The sequence below is a fragment of the Pogona vitticeps genome, chromosome 3 (assembly GCF_051106095.1).
Source record: "Pogona vitticeps strain Pit_001003342236 chromosome 3, PviZW2.1, whole genome shotgun sequence".
Classification (NCBI taxonomy): domain Eukaryota; kingdom Metazoa; phylum Chordata; class Lepidosauria; order Squamata; family Agamidae; genus Pogona; species Pogona vitticeps.
This window is the reverse complement of record NC_135785.1, coordinates 47,360,491-47,380,716: the sequence shown is the minus strand read 5'-3', so window position 1 is coordinate 47,380,716 and position 20,226 is coordinate 47,360,491. Positions and strand designations below refer to the sequence as shown.

The following is a 20,226-nucleotide window of genomic DNA, read 5'->3' as shown; positions in this document are numbered from 1 at the left end:
TTTATTTATTTATTTATTTATTTTATTTCTATCCCGCCTATCTGATCATATTAGACCACTCTAGGCGGCTTACAGTAAAAACAACAATGTAATTTTAAAACTTTACAGCAGAAACTTAAATAAAAAATAATAATAATAAAGAACAGAATAAGAAAAAAGATCGTCAAGGGTTTTCTGTTGGGAAGGCCCGCCTATACATCAATGTTTTTAGTTGTTTCTTAAAAATGCCCAGCGAGGGAGCCGCGCGAATCTCAGGGGGCAAGTTGTTCCAAAGGCGAGGAGCCACCGCCGAGAAGGCCCGGATTCTGGTCTTTTCCTTTCGGGCCTCTCTCGGCGTTAGGCTCCTCAGCCTTATCTCCTGGCTCGCGCGAGTGACACGGGTAGATCTAGATGGGAGAAGGCGTTCCGCCAAGTATCGAGGTCCTAAACCGTTTAGGGCTTTGTAAGTAAGCGTTAACACTTTGAAATCAATGCGGAATCGGATTGGCAGCCAATGCAATGCGGCCAGAGTGGGGGAGATATGTTGGTATCTTCTCAGCCCACTGAGTAGTCTGGCCGCCGCATTCTGCACCACCTGTAGTTTCCGCAGCAATCTCAAAGGTAGCCCCACGTAGAGCGCATTACAGTGGTCTAATCTCGAGACTACAAGCGCATGCACCAGAGTGGTGAGAGACCCCACATCAAGGTAGGGCTGCAGCTGGGCTATCCGCCTGAGATGGAAAAAAGCGGAACGGACCACGGACGCCACCTGGGTCTCCATGGTGAGCGCCAGGTCAAGATGGACACCCAAGCTACGGACCCCATCCCTGGCGGGCAGGGTCACCCCCCCAAAAATGAGGGAGTTTCCCATGTCCCCAGGTGTGGGGGCGCCCACCCTCAGTACCTCTGTCTTGTCCGGGTTCAGCCTCAGCCCGTTCTCCTGCATCCATTCCTGTACAGCCTCCAGGCAACGCTGAAGGGACAGAACGGCATCTCCTGCAGTTGGAAAAAAGGAGATGTAGAGCTGTGTGTCATCCGCATATTGATGGCACTGCGCTCCACACCTCCTGATGACCCCTCCCAGCGGACTCATGTAGATATTAAACAGCATTGGGGAGATGATCGACCCCTGTGGGACCCCACAATTAAGGCACCACGGGGCCGAAACATTCTCCCCAAGCTGTACTCTCTGGGGACGGTCCTCCAAGAAGGATATTCCAGGGCATCTCAACCAGTAATTCCCCTGCTCAGCTCCTGCATACAATATATGTTTCCTGAGATAGCTGAGACTAGAGCTTGCAAACATATTGCATTTTAACCCATTCTCATGGGGAAAAGAATGTTTATGGTTGCAATATCAGGATGTGGGCTCCAGAGTATGATATTCTGAAAATCTCCGTAGCGTGACGTATATGAAGGAACATCTGAATGTCTCAGCTTAGGTTACAGCTTAGTTCTATCTTACTGAGTATTAATGCTCAGCACAGAAGCATAGCTGCACCAAGATATTTTGCTACCTGAGTCAAATAATAAGTTGTCTGCTCCCATTCTTCAACAATGCCAATGGAGGAGCAGCATCCATCACATCTGAGGGGAAAGCAAGGGAAGGCCAGATGACACACCCCATTCTGTCCTTCAAGATCTCACTGTTGCACCTTGACTTCCACAGAATCTGTCACCAAAGGCAGCTATCCTATTCTGCCTAACAACAGGGCCAGCCTTCAGAGTTATATTCTGTCTCTGTTGAAGGAGCCTCGTTGCATAGTGGTTAAACTGTTCTACTGCAGTCAAAACTCTGCTTGTGATCTGGGTTCAACCAAGGTGCTCTCAAACTCCCATCCTTTGGAGGTTGATAAACTGAGTACCCAGTTTGTTGCGAGGGAGGGAGCAACGTGTAGCCTGCATAATTAAACCACCCAGAGAGTGCTTTAAGTGCCTTGGAGTGACATATAAACAGCACACTTGAGTGTGTGTCTGTGTCATGAGAGGTATCTCTTTGCCACATACGCTCTTGTCATGTGAATAAAGTGGCAGTAGGGCCATGCTGCCAGCTCTGCTTTTGAAACTGATCACTGGAACATGCATTTTCAGGGGCAATATATCACTGATTACCATTATTAGGAGCCAATTGAGTATTGCCCTCAATCCGCATTATTACTTTCTAGAAGTATCTGGTTAACTGCAGTAGAATACTGGATACTGGACTACATGGACCTTTCATGTGATCCAACAGGGCATTTCTTGTTACTTAACAACAATCTGCTTGATTTCCCCTCAAATGTTCTCCAAACACTTATACAATTCAGAGAATCTCTGGATCCCACAAGCTACTTGATATTCGTGTACTATGTACTCTATATACTGCAGCTGTAAAAACTAGCAATGGAGTGATCTTGCGTAAGCTCAATCAAGAAAACAGTGTTTTCCAAGTACCATAGTGCTGTTATTTGGCAAATACAGCCATGGGCTAAATGAGTACTGAGGGAGAGGGAGAAAAAAGAGCAGTGTGGTGGGGATATATGGGGGGAGGGCAGGAGAGGAGAGAGAGGGCACTAGGGTGAATGAGTCCTGCATAAAAGGATGGGGAAAAGGCCAGTATGTGTGTGTGTGGAGGAGGGGCAGGATATGAAAGAAATTATGACAAGGAAAGAAAAGAGATAGAGCCCTAGAAAATGCAGTAAAACTAATGGGTTTCCAGTCTGGGTGAAGCCAGGAATATATTGCCAGTTTCAAATAAAACTTGTTGGTCTTCAAAGTGTCATAGCATTCTTGGTTGTTTTAGTTTTTTTGCTGAAACATACTAACAGGACTGCCCTTCACCCCAACACCCCTCCAAAAAAAAAAAGAAAAAAATAGTGGGAGAGCCTTCAAAGCAGAGAAGTATAACTTGGTGCCCTACAGCTGTTTGGCATTTCAGTTCCCATAACCTCTGACTATTGGCCATGCTAGCTAGGGCTTACAAGAGTTGTAGTCCAAAGGATCTGAATCCTATTGTGAGCTAAGGATTTTGCTCAACATTACGTTCCTATGCACACCAAGTGCCTGAAAAGCCAGTAATTCCAGAGATGGGCCAAGGACAAAGGTCTTCAAATTCTTCCTTAAGCATGGCAAAGCACTGAGAGTCTCACTGCCCCATTTGAGAGAATGACCCACATCACAAGGTTGTTATGGAAGCACATGTGATGATGGCTTTAAAGCAGTTCTGTGCAATTTTAAATGCTATTCAAGTTCATACACAAGTGACTTTAAATGCGTTTGAAGTTAATAATAGGAGGATCTGTCTAAGCCACAGTGTGAGAATCATGCAGCCCTATGACTGTCTCATGAAATGGCACTGGAAAACAACGAAGACATTTAAAAGCTGTGTTCTCCTTCAATCCAGGGTTGCAGATCTCCCCAGCCTGATGCCATCCAGATATAGAAGACTACATAACCCATCATCCCTGGCAGGCTGGGGGATATATTCCAATACACCAGAAGGACAACAGACAGGTACACATGTTTTTGAGAGTCAACAAAATCAACAGAACTTATTTTAAGTATCCAATCCAAAGCATTGCTCCTAGCAAAGAACAGGTAGGCCTATCCAGGCCATTGACTCAGAACCAAGTGTTCAAAACAGCAACAACAACTAAGCATGGTGTAGTGTTGGACTGGGATTGGCAGGATCTAGGTCCACATCCCTAGTAAGCCATCATGGTCATTGGGCTGCCTTGGACTGTTCTTTCAGCATGATCTGCCTCACAGGGCTATTGCAAGGATAAAGTGGAAAAGAATGAAAACTATGTATGTTGCCACCAGCTCCCTGGAAGAAAGGCAGGTTATAAAAGTAACTAATGCATAAAATCCTGGGACGTGGTGGCACTGCGGGCTAAACCACAGAAGCCTGTGCTGCAGGGTCAGAAGACCAGCAGTCATAAGATTGAATCCACGCGACGGAGTGAGCTCCCGTCGCTTTGTCCCAGCTCCCGCCAACCTAGCGGTTCGAAAGCATGCAAATGCAAGTAGATAAATAGGGACCACCTCGGTGGGAAGTCGCACTGGCCATGTGACCACGGAAGATTGTCTTCGGACAAAACGCTGGCTCTATGGCTTGGAAACGGGGATGAGCACTGCCCCCTAGAGTCGAATACGACTGGACAAAAATTGTCAAGGGGAACCTTTACCTTTTAATGCATAAAATAAACATATAAAATCTTCAGGTGTGCCAAACAATTTTACCAACAAAATTTCAAGCATTCTCAATCTATTTGGTAGAAAATAGATATCTTTTGAAAACATTTTTTTTTTAAAAAAGATAAATGTTGGAGAAATACTCACGGGCTGAGTAAGGTTCAGGACCCATGGGCATTTTGTACGTATAAGGTGACAATGAAGTGCATGCACAGATCTTGTCTTTCACTGTGCAGTCTTCTTTGTGGCAGCTGGTAGCCTCACTAGCAACCCACAGTTCAATTAAAGCCCCAGGAAATATGTCCTAAGGTAATTCCTTCCACAGGACCTTTCCAGATCAGGAAATATGAGCAGCTAGAGAAGGTGAAGAACAGTAAGAAGATGTTTGATAGAAAGAAGAAAAAAATGCAGTGCTCTGCAATACTATGGCAAACTCAAAAGTATAAAAAAATAAATTCTAAAGAGCTCCCAAAATGAGAAAGAAAAATGGAAATCTATTCTATTAAACTTTGAATGACAAATATTGGAAAACAAACTATGGTTTAGAATTAGTGTCATCTTTTCCCCTGGAACTTAGCATAACACTATTCTTCCTTTTGACCACAGAATTTTCAGGGAAGAAGCTGTACAAGCATCTGAAGAAGAGAGATAAATGTATGTTTGTTATGTGCTATCAAGTTGCCTTCGACTTGTGCCAGCCCTAAGTGTGTTTTTATGGTGTACGAGATCTTTAAGAGGCATTTTGCCAGTGCCACCCCCCACTACTGTGTTTCCATGCTTGAGTGGGGATTTGAACTGAGGTCTCCTGAGCCATACTGATGGCAGAAAATGAGGAGGAATTAAAGAACCTTGTAATGAGGGTGAAAGAGGAGAGCACAAAAAATGGTCTGAAGCTCAACATCAAAATACCTAAAATCTTGGCCACTGGTCCCATCATCTCCTGGCAAATAGAAGGGAAAGATATAGAGGTAGTCACAGATTTTACTTTCCTGGTCTCCATGATCACTGCAGATGGTGACAGCAGCCACAAAATTAAAAGATGCCTGCTTCTTGGGAGGAAAGTGATGACAAACCTAGACAGCATCTTAAGAAGCAGAGACCTCACCTTGCTGACAAAAGTCCACATAGTCAAAGCTATGGTTTTTTGTATGGAAGTGAGAGCTGGACCATAAAGAAGGCTGACCACCGAAGAACTGATGCTTTTGAATTGTGGTTCTGGAGGAGACTCTTGAGAGTCCCCTGGACTGCAAGGAGAAGAAACCTATCCATTCTGAAGGAAATCAACCCCGAGTGCCCACTGGAAGGACAGATCCTGAAGCTGAGGCTCCAATACTATTGGCCATGTGATGAGAAGAGAAGACTCCCTGAAAAAGACCATGATGTTGGGAAAGTGTTAGGGCAAGAGGAGAAGGAGACGACAGAGGATGAGATGGTTGGAGAGTGTCATCGAAGCTACCGACATGAATTTGACCAAACTCCGGGAGGCAGTGAAAGACAGGAGGGCCTGGCATGCTCTGGTCCATGGGGTCATGAAGAGTCGGACACAACTTAACAACTAAACAACAACAACAACTCCTGAGCCCTAGTCCATCAATCTACCCACTCTCCCACAACTGGCTTTCCTGAGACAAACAACCCCCTCCCATATAGCATTTGGAAGGCCTGGGGGAGGTGCTAAACTCAGAAGAATGACAGGTGCTGAGCCATAATGTCTCAGAAGACTCCTTCCCTCTCCCAAGAAACATTCTCAGATTTTCTCTTCCTTGTTCAACCAGATATAGAAAACTGTAACAGGCAGCCCTAACTTCACCTGTCCGTCACAGCTGGGCAGTGGATCATCAGCCAATGGGGTGACGGAGGGGGAAGCTGGAGAGGGAGGAAGTGGAATAAAAAGGGGTGTGAAGAGGGTGTGAAAGATCAGATCTGGAGAGTGAGAGAGAAAGAGCTTGTGTAGAGGCCTATGTGCCTGAGTAGTCAGTGAGGGAAAGTCTGTGTTTGATTGAATAAGAAACAGTGATTGACATCTTGATTAGCTACCTGTGATTTACATATTTTATTTTGTTATACCAATAAACCTGTTTTGTTTTGAAGGAAACCTTTGTCCTTCTTAATTGGTTATTATAATTGGTGGCAGCGAGTGTGAAGTGGTGTGGTGGGCATTCTGAGAGGTCTGAGTAGGCAGTGACATCAGAGTGCTGAGCCACGTTACAAAAACCATTCTACAAATTTATTTCCACCACTTTGGCAAATAGCTTCCTCCCTGCCACTGTCACCATAGCACCCTAGAATGACACTAAATAGAAGACATGGCTGAGGAAGCAATATGATGGTCAGGTGCTCTTGTTGCCGTTTGCAGGTGCACTTCACAAAACAAAAGGCCTTTACCAACCAACCAAGGTGTGCTATGGCCACTGTTATAGGAGCCCCATATCTGAAAAACTACTGTATTGGAAAATTTCAACAATATTACTGGATATGAGTTTTATAGAATGGAGAAATTCAGTGAGATTGCACCTGCAATTTATCTTCCCACAAAAAAGGTGGAGATCATGATTTCAAAATTCCATTTGTATACAGGTGTATTCAAATCTAGTCAAAATTCAAGCATTTTAAATCCCACTGATTTCCATGAAACAATTAAGTAGGAGATATTCAAATAATTTAATCAGAGCAGTGACAAAGCATTTGTGCCCTGAATGTTTCCTTGCTTATGTGGTTTGAAACATGAAAAGACGGGAAGGACCACCACATCCTCCTTGTAACAGAGTATACCAGCTATAAGAGGTCTCAAGGTTTTTTCCTGCTGCCCAATTCATGTAGCACATTGAGAAACATGTACCAAAAGTTCGCCTCAGAATCTGGGAAAGCTGATTTCTTTGGACAACAATTCCAGGAAACCTTGACCATTTTCTGCTGAAATCAGTGGGAACTTTGACTAGATTAAGTCCCTCTGACTTCAGTGGAATACATGTAAGTACATGCTTAACTTTCACATGGAAACCTATCAGATTTGTGACTCCTTCCCTTTGGCACATGATATTAACCCACTCAGTTACGGTCACTTAGAATACCCACATTATATGTTCAAGATTAAAAAAAAAACCCAGCAAATGTTGGGAATAGACACATTTTGTTTAGTTTTGCTTTGAGCTTGGAAATATTAAGGCCATGCTATAATATTCTAGATGTTGTGGTCTTTTTTAAAAAAACCATCATGTTTCCAAGCTCTGGTTTTGCTGGTGGTGGCATGTCATAGATCACAATTACTAGAACACCATAAATAGCCATCTTGAGGCATAAAAGGGTTAAGTTATTACTATTAATTTTGCTTGTTATATAAATTGATAATCACATGTTGCCTTATATTAGTATCTGCCTAAAAATAGCATGCACATGCAACAGCCAGTTTGTTTGGAGATGAGACCGTCAGATTAGACCATCACTCAGTTTGCCTTCTGAATGTGCCCTTGGTGGGTTTCTCCGAGCTAGGTGAATACATATAATCACCTAAATTCATGCTTTTTGTGCCACGGCATATTAGTACAATACGTGGAAGAAAAACAATTCCTGAAAACCTTCCAGTGGCACTGTTGCAATTCCTGATGCTAAAAGAACATGCATTAGCTCTGATGAACTGTGGCTCTATAGTATAGCATATACTTTGAATACAGGATGTCATATGCTCAGTTTCCAGCATCTTCCCTTCTAAAGATTTGCAGGCAGTATTAACAGAGGTACATCTTGTGCCTGTTCAAGTGGCTAGCAACCAGAGCTGGCAACAATACAAGGGAGATGGACTAATTGGTTCACAGGATATGTGGTATCAGCTGGACTCATTCTATATGCATTCAGTCTCCAGGAAAATCTAAGTATCCAACACCAGCTAAGAAGTCTCTTGTTTGGGGCTCTGTTTGGTAGATTTCTCAGTTTGATCATTTGAGATTTAGAGCTCATTCATAACAAGTGATCAATCAGAGTGCAATTGTATTGTTCAGAGTGGAGTCCACCACAGAATAAAATAAATAGTGGCATGACTGCCTAAATCATGTTTAACTTGCAGTTCAACACATATTAACCATGTAGCAGATGACAATGAACTGAGATGTGACTGAAGTCATTAAGTGGATAGAAGAAGAAGCAACCCAACGACCAAATGCTGAATTTAGCACAGATCTGTACCACCCAAGCCCCCCCCAAGGCATCATGTACATTAAAAAGTTAAATACACATCTGGTTTTCTTTCTTTCTTTTTACTAATATCAAACTATGTGGCCCTTCCGCCCTATTTACATGTCCCACATCTGTCTACTGCAGATGTTTGTCAGAGCAGCCGCTCCAAGAGAGGCTGGCTCTCAGGAAGTCGTCACATTGTGCCTGATAAAACAGACAGATCCCTTGTGTCCTATAAGCGATTCCCTGGAACATGACTGGCAAAAGCTAATCTTGCAGACGGTGGTTTTAACAAACAAAACAGGATGGGCTTTTTCACAAACAGTCGCCCTGCCTGCCTTGCAAAAAAGGGCCCCGGAAAAAAAAAACTTTATTTAGAGTGAGCAGATGAAGCTCTGGGAGTCAGGAGGTTAAAGAAGAAGAATCTAGGTTTGTTTTACGCCAGATCACCACTATGTCTTAGCAAAGCAAGGGGAGAAAAACTGCAGGGGAGGGGAAAACAAAGCCCTCCGCACCTCTCTCGCAAAAGTCAGGAGCGGTAGGAGCGGTGGAAGGCGAGGTCTTTCAAGGGGTTCTTCTCGGCTCCCCTACCTCCTACTCCCCGCTATGCTCTCACCACGCCCGATCTGCCCCGTCAAGAAGCACCTGCTCTCCCCCTACCTTGCCCAACGGGGCTCCGACCCCGGGCGATCCGGACGTCTCTGAACAGCATCAGGTGCCCGGTGCCTTTCGAGATACTGCGCCAGACGGTGGAAACGGCCGCCGGTTCGGCGAGGAGCTCTCCCGGAGCCCCTTCGCTCTGCGGCGGCCGCCGGCTTTCCCGCGGGATCCCTCCTTTGGGCTCGACCGCAGCCCCGCCGCCCCGCCGCCCGCCGCCCTGCCTTGCCTTGCCTTGCCTTGCGCGCTGCAACCCCGGAACCCCGCCGACATAAACACGCCGCAGCCTCTGCCGAACCCAGTCTCCCCCCCCCCTCCAACACACGTGCGCCTGCCCTGCCCGCCCTGAGGGGCTTTTGCCCGGTCCGGGTGGGGGGCTTGTTTTCCAGGCTTACCCTTCAAGTTGCGACAGGCTGCCTGTCTTGCTCTCCTCCTCCTCCTCCTCTTTCTCTTTTTACTCGGAAGGGCCACAACATAAACACAGCGGAGGGCCCTGAACGCCCCAGACTTGTCCCAGCGGTCGCTTTGGCCCTGACGGTCCCAGAAGCGTAGCTCCCCTTGAGGCGTCCGGCAAGGGCGACAGAGGCAGGAAGGGCCCCCAAAGTGCTTTCGGGGGTGCCCTCTCTCTCCCCCCCCCCGTCTCTCCTCCCTCAGGGCTGCTGGCGGTGCTGTGGTGGAGTCCGAGCTGGCTTTTGCTGCGGGCAGGCAGCGTGTGTGTGTGTGTGTATGGGGGCTCTTGTTGGTCTGACTCTGAGCGCTGCCCGCTTAGCCTGACAGCTCCAGCGACCACTTTTTAAGGTGGCTCCTCGCTCCAGCCCCCGCCGCCCCCTCCCCGGCAGAATGGTCTCCTCCTCGCGCGCCCCCCCCCCCGCGCCCCACTCCGCCTTCCCAGGCTCACAACAACCGCATCCGGTCGTACCTGGTCAGTTACCTCGGGCCCCGCGTTGGTTCTGTCTGGCTTTCAGCGGGGATAGGAAAGGGAGCCACCTGGCTGGGAGAGGATGGGCAGGGTGGGAAGTCGCCGCTGCCCCTCCGATGAGCCCCTTCCCTTTGTCTGCTTCCTCTCCTCCTTGAGCGCTGCAGTGCTGGGCTTTTAAGGCTGAGGAAGACCGAGTCTCTGCTTTGGTCAAGAGTTCTCTAAGACAAGCCCCCCCCCCACTTCTGCGGCCTCTTATCCCCGCTTCCCAGCAGCGCTCCCTTGAATTCCTCATAGACATGGAATCGCGTTTCTATTCCAGGCTAGTTCACTTCCATCTGTCATTTTACATTTCACGCTGGACCGACAGCAAACTTTGGTGTTAGTTATGTGCTGTCAAGTTGGAATCCACTTACAGCCACCCTAACAGGATTTTCAGACACATAAGGAGTGTTTTTTTTAAAAATCAGTTCCATGGTAGGTTTCCATGGTCAAGCAGGAATTTGAATTTAGGATTCGAATCCAGGTCTCCTAGTCCGCCACCCTATCCACTACATCGCACTGGAGGAGCCAACTTGCCTCAGGCTGACATTTCAAGGCCAGGCCCTCAGGAAGGACTCTGTGCCAAGATCAGCCCTTTCAGGTTGGTTTGATCTAGAGATGTAAACAGTTACTGCTTGGGATTATGGTTCTAGAACATCCCAGGCGGTATGGCCACTGGCTAGACTGACTGGGGTACTTGGAGGAAAAACAACAACTTTTCCATATCTGGTTTGGACTGTAGCCCTCTGTCCCAAAGTGTGTGAAGATGAGGGCTTGCTCCAGTGTGGCCTCCCATACCATCCGAATCTAAGGAATACTGTACTTCTTTTGGGCAGCAGTCCTTGAAAAACACAAAACAAGGCATAACAGTACAATGTAAAATGTAAAGCAGTTTCAACCCTAATTAACTATTCTAATTTTCCATCAAGGAATGTTGGAAACTATTTATCTGGAAGGGACCCCAAGGAAGAGTTCTGCCCCACACCCTTCCTGCTGCTGCTGTTTGCTGTCAAGTTGCTTCTGACTTATAGTGACCATATTTGAACTGAAAAGGTCCTGCTTGGCTCTTGCAAACAAAATGCCATGGTTTTTTTTATTGTATCAATCCATTTCATGGGAGGTACTGTATTCCTTTCTTCATATTGCCTTCCACTTCAGCGCTATGATCTTTTGCAGCGAGTTGCGTCTCCTCATGGCATGTTCACAGTGTAATAGTCTCAGCCTAGACATGTTATAGTTTCTAGGCTTGATTTAACGTAGAACCCACTTATTTATCTTTCTGGTGGTTCAACTCTGTTCCAGTACAGCATTTCACGTAAACTGATGTTTCACTTGTTAAGTGTCTTGATGTCCGACTTTCATGATCTTATACAGTAACTGGCTATGCCACATTCTGGATTATCTTGTCTTCAGTCTCCAGTGACACATCCCTACACTTAGGTATCATTTCTAAATCCTTCATAACTGCCCTTCCAAATCTTAGCCTTCTGTTTTGGATGCATGACTGAACCAAGGCATCAAAAATATTTTAACAAATTTGATTTCTTCATTGTCAACACTGATATTGCTCTTTAGCACTCATTAGTGTTAAAACTCTTCTAAAGTCATTATTTTTATCATCTTGGTTTAATAATCTTGCTTTTGCATTTTCCTCTTCAACTTTAGTACTCATTTGAAGCCATTACTACTTTCTGTCAGTAACGTGGTATCACTGGCATATACATTCAGTTCTTGATGTTTCCTCACCATTTTCCACTCCTCCTAAATGTGAATCTAATCCAGCTTTTCATAGGATATGTTTTGCATATAAATTGAACAGATATAAATATAAAACAGACCCTTTAACAATCAGGAAGCATTTGGTTTCTCCATATTCTGTCCTGAGTTCAGGTTACACAGCACCACAGTCTGGTATTGTGGTGGCACAAGTGTTTCTTTTACAAGTCATAGCTTTTCATGATCTGCACAGTCACCAGCTTTACTGTACGTACTCTATAATGTACAAACTGGTTTTCTTCTGAAATTCTTTGACACATTCCAGAACTCAAGATATATTTGATATATGATTTCTAATGCTACCTCTTCTACTTCTTTTTCTGAACGCAGCTTGAATATAAGGCATTTCACACTCCATATTTGCTGTAAAATCTTGAGCACCATTTTGCTTCCATGGAATGTTAATGTGATGGTTGTATGCTTTCTACATTATTCAGCATCTTCTGTCTTTGGGATTTAAATTCATACTGAAATTTTCAAGTGTGTGGGCCATAGTTTTGTTTCCCATATTTGTTGGCGTACTCTTGTCAGGACTTTGACAAATTCAGTTTTTATAGCTTGAATTCACTCTATTGATCAGTGCCACAATCCTCTCCTGGTCTTGTTTTTGCACAGAGAACAGAGCTTCTTCATCTTCTGCTTCCAATTATATGCACCAGTTATTACCTAGACACAGAGCAAAAGGGCAGTTTTGTAAGTGTTCCCTATGCTTTAGCAGGCTTCATGTTATGCATGATGGACCTTATAACCAGTGTGAGAACAGGCGTGCAACATGCAGACAGGAACATGTCACTTCTCACTGCTAATTTCTGACTATCTGAGGCTAATTGGGTTGTGAGAGATATTTGCTTCATCATCACTTCCAATTTTGTTACAGTGCTGGACAAAGGGTCACTGAAAGTCTTACTGTGAATAAGTCTTTGTGAAGAAGAATGTAATGATTGACATTGAGAGAGCTAACCATTAGGCAAAGTGAACCAGCTGCTTCAGATGGCAGACATTGGAGGCACTGGGGTGAAGCACTGAAGAACAAGTCTGTAGGTGCAATGGAACTTTTTCTGCACTTCCTAAGCTAGGAATGGTAACCCATGCAGTAGCTATGGGCTCCCCATAGTCCAACACTCCAGATTGCTGCAAGTTGCATCTACCCGTTTTTTCAACACCAGAAGTGTCTGAGGTTTTCTTTGAGATGCAAGAGGAACAAATAGCCATTACATTGAGCAGTGGCCTTGGAAGCATGATTTTTAGTGCTTGGTGACTTTTTTCCCTCCACTGCTAGGGTGAAAGGAGAGGCCTAGAAACATATAGGAACTAACCCCTGCAGCACAAGTTGTATGTAGCCCATGGGCTGCATGATCTCCAACCCTGTTCTAAGCTTCTTGTCTGTTTCTCAAGTTTCAGGGAGGAAGATCCCCCTGATGAAGTAAGATTCAGACATCACACTGTATATGGAATATGTATTTCACTCATTGCCCTAAAGAAGCAAACTGTTGTGGGCAAGGTACTGCCAATAATGGAGACATCCTTACTTTGTACAGTTCTTGTGTTGCTTCTGTAGAATGCATTTGAAGGCCTGCCAGGAAGAGTTGGTATTTAGTGCGTGCGTGCTTTGAGCCTGTCCACAGTTTGTTAACCACAGCACTGGTTGACTGACTCTCTGCTAAAAGGCTTTACCTATTCTGGTGGCAAAAGGAAAATGCAGCACGCTGATTATGCTAGACATATAGCTGGATAAGACTATTGACAGAGAGATGAGGAGCCCTTTGTATGGGGTTGGGAGCTGGGGGAAGACAACTAAATTTGATGAAAAGCAGAGTTATATGAGAGTTCTCCAGTCCTGATCTAATGAAATCCGTCCAGATTCAAGCGAAGGAATAGCTAGGCTAATTTTCCATCAGTGCTGTACAGCATATCAACCAGATCATGAAAAAGTTCCTTTTTGGAACTATAACGTATGCTCCAGGTAGCATGGCTGGGGAATACTGAGAGCTGTAGTCCATAATACAGTTTGTTCCTGTATTATGCTTTTTGTGGTGTAAGCCACCTAGAGTGGTCAAAATTGACCAGATAGGCGGGGTATAAATGGAATAAATAAATAAATAAATAAATAAATAAATAAATAAATAAATAAATAAATAAATAAATAAATACCCATGTTTACAACTCTCTGCTATTAGAATTCATGGTTTTATTCCTTTTGCCTTATAATGAGAGGTCCATCTGTGGTAAAATCAAGCCAACCCAATGCATCCATCCTAAGAGGCAGTTCTGTTCATCTAATGTTAATGTGTGTGAGTGTGGGTGTCTACTAAGTGGTGCAACAGGATGGTGGAGGTTGGGGAGGAGGAAATGTGCTTTAGCTGTACTGGAGTACAATGAAAAGAAGGCTAAAAGCAGTGTCCTACCAATGCAGGTGATTGTTACTGTGCACAGTATAACTGTGACAGCTATCTGTAAGGCAGCCACTGCCTCTACATGTGGACAAATGTTTGAACATTGCAATTCTGCATTAAAATATGTCAATCCTCTCCAACAACTGGTGGCCTTGCTCTGATTTAGCTTTGGCCCTCATCATGTATAAATATTGGTGGTTAAATAGTGTAAGAGGAACAAAAGGAACCAAGGAGGGATCAAAAATGCAGTTGCTGCCAACGAAAGTCAGCAAACACTCCCTCTTTGTGTGGAAGCAAAGCAAAAACCTCAATGAATGAGGAAGAGGCGCCTGCAGGGACTGTGAACAGGGTAGCCATTTCAGTCTCTGTCTAATAAACATATATCTTTGTTGTTGCTATGTACTATCAAGGTGGAATAACTTGTCGCAACCCTAATAGGGTTTCCAAGGTAAGTGAAGCCTTTAAGCAGTGGTTTTACCCATTCCATCCCCCCCCCAATTAGTTTCCACGGCTGAGCGGGGATTCGAACCCAGTTCTTCACCAAAGAAGGAGAACGAGAGGGAGAAGGAGGAGAAAGGATTTTTCTTTCTTTGCCATAAGCCTCAAGACCCTTTGGAGAACAGGGGTTTGGGAACTGAAGGCCCTATGAAATATTTCCCCAGGGCAAGCCTGTGGTCTGCACAATGTGCCTGGTACCTTACTCCACCCCCTACAAATGTGTTCTGAGTTTGAACCAGGAGAACGTAGGCAATGCTGGAGCAATCTATTTGGGTATTATGATTGCCCTTCAGTCAAAGTCTTCCTCTTTTTGCTCTCATCTTTCTGTCACATTTGTCACGGAGCAGGGGACAGAGAGGAAAAACAAAGGAGGGATCTGACCATTTTCTACCATGGCAAAGGTTGAATTTTCCTAAGGAACAAAACAAACCATAGCAAACAAAATATGCCAAAATAGATAAAAGACTGCCCTCTCTTCTTTCCATGACGTGCATGCTTCAATGCTGAAAGGCAACACTATTTCAGGCACATGGTATTATTTATATCTAATCATATTGCACTATATTCATTTTAGAAGTTTATGTGTATTTACATATGTATTTATATACAAATATAAAAGCTACACTCACATGCACACACAGCTTGCTGACTTGCAAAAGCTGGGAAAGAGCAATTAGGGTAATGTTGATGGGTAATATTTCCTTCCTCTGCTTCAACATACACACAAGACACATACATTGAACCACAGCTTGCTTTCTGTGCATAGCCAAATGTTTATATTTCAAGCATTTTCCACATGCTTCCCATCACCTTACTCCTGATTTCCTCTGCTTTTCACAGAGAATTGGATAACAGGTTGGGGTGGGAGATGAGGCTAAAAGGAAGCTTGCTCCCCTCCTCCCGAGAAGTGTATTTTTTTTGTTGGAAAGTGAAGGATTTTACTGGGTGGCACCAGGGTCACTTATTTTATCTTGCTTGTGACATTGATTACAGTGGTGCCTTGCTGGACAGTCACCCCACATGACAGTTTTTTCGCTAGACACTGGCTTTTTGCAATCGCTATAGCGATTCACAAAACAGTGATTCCTATGGGGGAATTTTGCTGGACAATGTTTGGTCCCTGCTTCACATACCGATTTTCACTAGATGACAATTTTGACAGCTCCCTACACGCTCGCAAACAGGTGTTTTTGGGACCTAAGCTTTGCAAGACAGCAATTTAAACAGCTGATCGGCGATTCGCAATCGGCTTTCCTATGGCCAATCTTCGCTAGACAATGACGATTCTTCCGCATTGGAACGCATTAAACAGGTTTCAATGCATTCCAATGTGGAAATGCTTTTCGCTAAACAATGATTTCGCTAAACAGAGATTTCAGTGGAACGGATTACCATCGTCTAGCGAGGCACCACTGTAGTTTGAATCATTTTAGCATATGAGAATGTGTCTTGTGGTGTACATTGTGTCTGTAGGGATTGCCACTCCTACCAATCAATAGTGTGCTCTCCTTCTCGCCAGCCCCTTCCCAGTCTCCTCCTGTTCTCCACTGGTGTGTGTGTGTGTGTGTGTGTGTGTGTGTGTGTGTGTGTGTGTGTGTGTGTGTGTGTGTGTGTGTGTGTGAGTGAGTGTTCATGCACCTGTATTGGACTGCAGTCCAATCTGTTGTATTATTTTTTTTCTATCTATCATATTGATACCATGTTATGCTAGTCTAAAGGATATTTATTTCAAAAATGGCAGCCAACAGGAGGGGGAAATTGCTCCATCCTTCACAAGCCTGGAAGCTGTGGAGCTTTGTCAATGTCTTGTCAATTTCTTTTGCCTTCCCTCTTAAGGAAAAGAGTTTGTCTGTGTGTGTCTCTGTGTTTCTGTGTCTCTCTCTGTGTCTCCCAGGGGTTTCTTCAAGGAAAGGCTGCTGCCACTTTAAAAAAGTTACTGAAAGAGGAGCCTCTGCCTGGCTTCCACGAGCTTCAGGAAACCTGTTTTATTTGCCCCCTGTAATACTAGCATATTGATATGTCAATTTGAAAGAAATAAAAATATTAAAAATAACATCACAGCAGCAGTGAGTGGCCAGCATGAGTGTAGGCGGGTGCAGGACAAAACTTCAATTGCAAAGCAGGGGGAGCAGGGAACTGCTTCTGGGTAACTGATTGTAGAAAGGTGCAAGGGGAATCCAGGCAAATGCAGCAATAGGTAAATCTGGCCAACCTTTTAATATGGCAGTCTAGGGCCAAGAAAAAACACACAGAATGGTGGCCTTTTCAGTAGCTATGGTGGATGTTGCCATTCCCACTAATGCAAGTATCCTGTGTTTTCATGCACAGATTTTGTGAAAGTGCAACACACATACAGAGACCTCTATACTAAGGTGGTGCTGGATTGGAGTGAATTGTGCTTAGACTTCAAAAGCATTTTATTCAGAACAATCAAACTTCCCTCTGCTCTCTTCCATCGCTAGTCACCCAGAACATTGTCTCCCGGTCCAGAGACCTGGAGAGGCATAGCAATTCCCTGAGGCATCAGTCAGTGCCTCAAGATCAGGCTCAAATGACTTTTATTTTAAAATGGCTATTTGTAGCAGTGGTGTGCCTTCCTAGGCACCATGATGAGTAGCCCAGCACCATAAGCTGCTTTGTTTGGGAAAACACTAAGAAAAATGCCCTGACATTTGGAGAACAGTGAATTCTAACATGTTGTTGTTTCATCGTTAAGTTGTGTCCGACCCTTTGTGACCCCATGGACCAGAGCATGCCAGGTCCTCCTGTCTTTCACTGCCTCCCAGATTTTGGTCAAATTAGTGTTGGTAGTTTCAATGACACTGTCCATCCATCTTGTCCCCTGTCACCCCCTTCTCTTCTTGCCTTCACACTTTCCCAACATCAGGGTCTTTTCCAGGGAGTCTTCTCTTCTCATGAGATGGCCAAAGTATTTGAGCCTCAGTTTCGGGATCTATCCTTTCAGTGAGCACTCAGGGTTGATTTCCTTGAGATTGAAAAGGAACTTGCTGGCATATTGAGTGTAGCACCTTAATAGCATCATCTTTTAAGATTTTAAGTAGTTCAACTGGAATGCCATCACCTCCACTGGCCTTGTTGTTAGCCATGCTTTTTAAGGCCCACTTGACTTCACTCTCCAGGATGTCTGGCTCAAGGTCAGCAACCACACTATCTGAGTTGTCTGGGACATCCAGATCTTTCTGCCACCTCTTCCTGATGTCTTCTGCTTCTGTAAAGTCCCTCCCATTTTTGTCCTTTATCATGTCCATCTTTGCACAAAATGTTCCTTTCATATCTCCAGTTTTATTCAACCGATCTCTGGTTTTTTCCTTTCTATTATGTTCCTCTATTTCTTTGCATTGTTCATTTAAGAAGGCCCTCTTGTCTCTCCTTGCTATTCTTTGGAAGTCTGCATTCAATTTTCTGTAGCGTTCCCTATCTCCCTTGCATTTTGTTTCCCTTCTCTTCTCTGCTATTTGTAAGGCCTCTTTGGACAGCCACTTTGCTTTCTTGTATTTCCTTTTCTTTGGGATGGTTTTCGTTGCTGCCTCTTGTACAATGTTACGAGCCTCTATCCAAAGTTCTTCAGGCACTCTGTCCACCAAATCTAGTTCCTTAAATCTGTTCTTCACTTCCACTGTGTATTCATAAGGAATTTGGTTTAGATTATACCTGACTAGCCTAGTGGTTTTTCCTACTCTCTTCAGTTTAAGCTTGAATTTTTCTATAAGAAGCTGATGATCAGAGCCACAATCAGCTCCAGGTCTTGTTTTTGCTGACTGTATAGAGCTTCTCCATCTTTGGCGGCAGAGAACATAATCAATCTGATTTCGGTATTGCCCATCTGGTGATGTCCATGTGTAGAGTCACCTCTTGTGTTGTTGGAAAAGAGTGTTTGTGATGACCAGCTTGTTCTCTTGACAAAACTCTATTAACCTTTGCCCTGCTTCATCTGGAACTCCAGACCAAACTTTCTTGTTGTTCCTTTTATCTCTTGACTCCCTACTTTAGCATTCCTATCCCCAATAATGAGAAGAATATCTTTGTTTGGTGTCAGTTCTAGAAGGTGTTGTAAGTCTTCATAGAATTGGTCAGTTTCAGCCTCATCAGCATTGGTGGTTGGTGCATAAACTTGGATTACTGTGATGTTGAAAGGTCTGCCTTGGATTTGTATTGAAATCAATCTATCATTTTTGAGATTGTATCCAATTACAGCTTTTCCCACTCTTTTATTGACTATGATGGCTACTCCATTTCTTCTACGGGATTCTTGCCCACAATAATATATATAGTAATCTACGGAATTCTATCTAATAGTAGATATGGTAAACTATGGAATTCTAACATGCCCACTCCCAAAATCCCTTCATAAGCAGCAAGAAAAAAATAGAAAAGAATGGATGTTATTTTTTGCATGGGGAAGGTCTTACCAGTTATTATGTTATTTCGCAAAAGGTATGTCATCATGCCTTTGTTATCCCAATGAACAATGTGCTACAAACACATTGTAACATGTTGCTTCCAATTTCTGGGTGCTCTTTCCTGAGCAATAGGGTTGAATTCAGCTTTCACACTTTCAGTTATTATTATGTTTCTGTGTCAGATAATTTATTTTGAAAGGAGTTGAAAATTCCAAGTGAGGAGACTGCTGTGTTCCAAGTGAGGAGACTGCTGTGAGGAGAGGCATGTCGCCCAAATAACTGGGTACAATCCAGCCTCCAACCCTTACATTTTCTCTCAAGTCTCTTCACAAATAAATGGGATCAAATAATTTATTTTGAAAGGACAGCTAGGAAGCCAGAAGCCTAGAATATTCCTGAGGGAGCAGTGGAAAACCCTTCCCCCACTCTATTCTCAAACACGAGGCTTTTAAAAAAATATAATAAAAAAGCATTTATTTAAGGGTTCTTTTATCTCAGCTGAAACCCTTTCTGATTTCCCGCCTTTGGCAGATAAACTTTGTAAAAACATAACAATTATGTCTTGCAGGCACTATTATTAGTTTCACATTTAGATGCTGCCTTTCTTTCCAGGAACCCTGGCTGGCACACATGAGGTGATTCCAGGAAAACCTAGTCTGAAAAACATTGCTATGCCTTGCCTTAGGCCACCTAGTAAGCCCTGAGTGGCAATCTGAACCAAGACAGAGCTTGCCCATACCCAGCACTCCATCCACCACATCAGAATGGGCGGGCATAAGCATTTCACTCAACTGAGCTATTGACTATTTTATTCAGTACTTGGAGAAGCTGCTTATTTGGACTGCAACTCCCAGTCAGCATGGCTGTTATCCATGCAGGTCAGCATTACGTTTGGGAATTGTAACTGCAAAAAGCAACATTGACTGGCTCTGATTTTAGCAGAGCTATAAGATGCATTGGCTACGGCGAGAAATGAAAGAGTGGCTCAGGGGTGTTTCTCTTCTATCCACGTGGCATTAAAAAGCAGAATGCATATGTTTACCCAGGGAAAAAAGATTGATTGATTAGAGGGGACATAAGCCTTCTTCAAATATTTGAAGGGCTGTCACATGGAAGATGGAGCAAATTCTTTGATGTGGTTCAGCTCCAAGGGGTAGGATATGAACCAATGGATTAAAAATACAGGAAAAGAAGTTTGGAG

The 20,226-nt window shown here is 44.1% G+C and overlaps 1 protein-coding gene across 8 annotated transcripts in view; it reads right to left on the bottom strand.

Moving 5' to 3' along the window:
- The window catches only part of DGKG (diacylglycerol kinase gamma), a 203,679-nt gene that overhangs the window by 142,455 nt on the left and 40,998 nt on the right, over positions 1–20,226 (bottom strand). For 2 of the 8 annotated variants that reach the window (XM_072995842.2, XM_072995845.2), the window contains exon 1: positions 9,375–9,654. The exons of 1 other annotated variant lie outside the window; for it this stretch is intronic. The gene's annotated coding sequence lies outside the window, so the exon portion shown is untranslated. Of the gene's footprint in view, positions 1–8,982; positions 9,110–9,374; positions 9,655–9,898; positions 10,195–20,226 lie in introns of those variants that run through there. 5 more of the 8 variants (XM_020787345.3, XM_078389298.1, XM_078389297.1 and 2 more) reach the window with 5 other exon arrangements.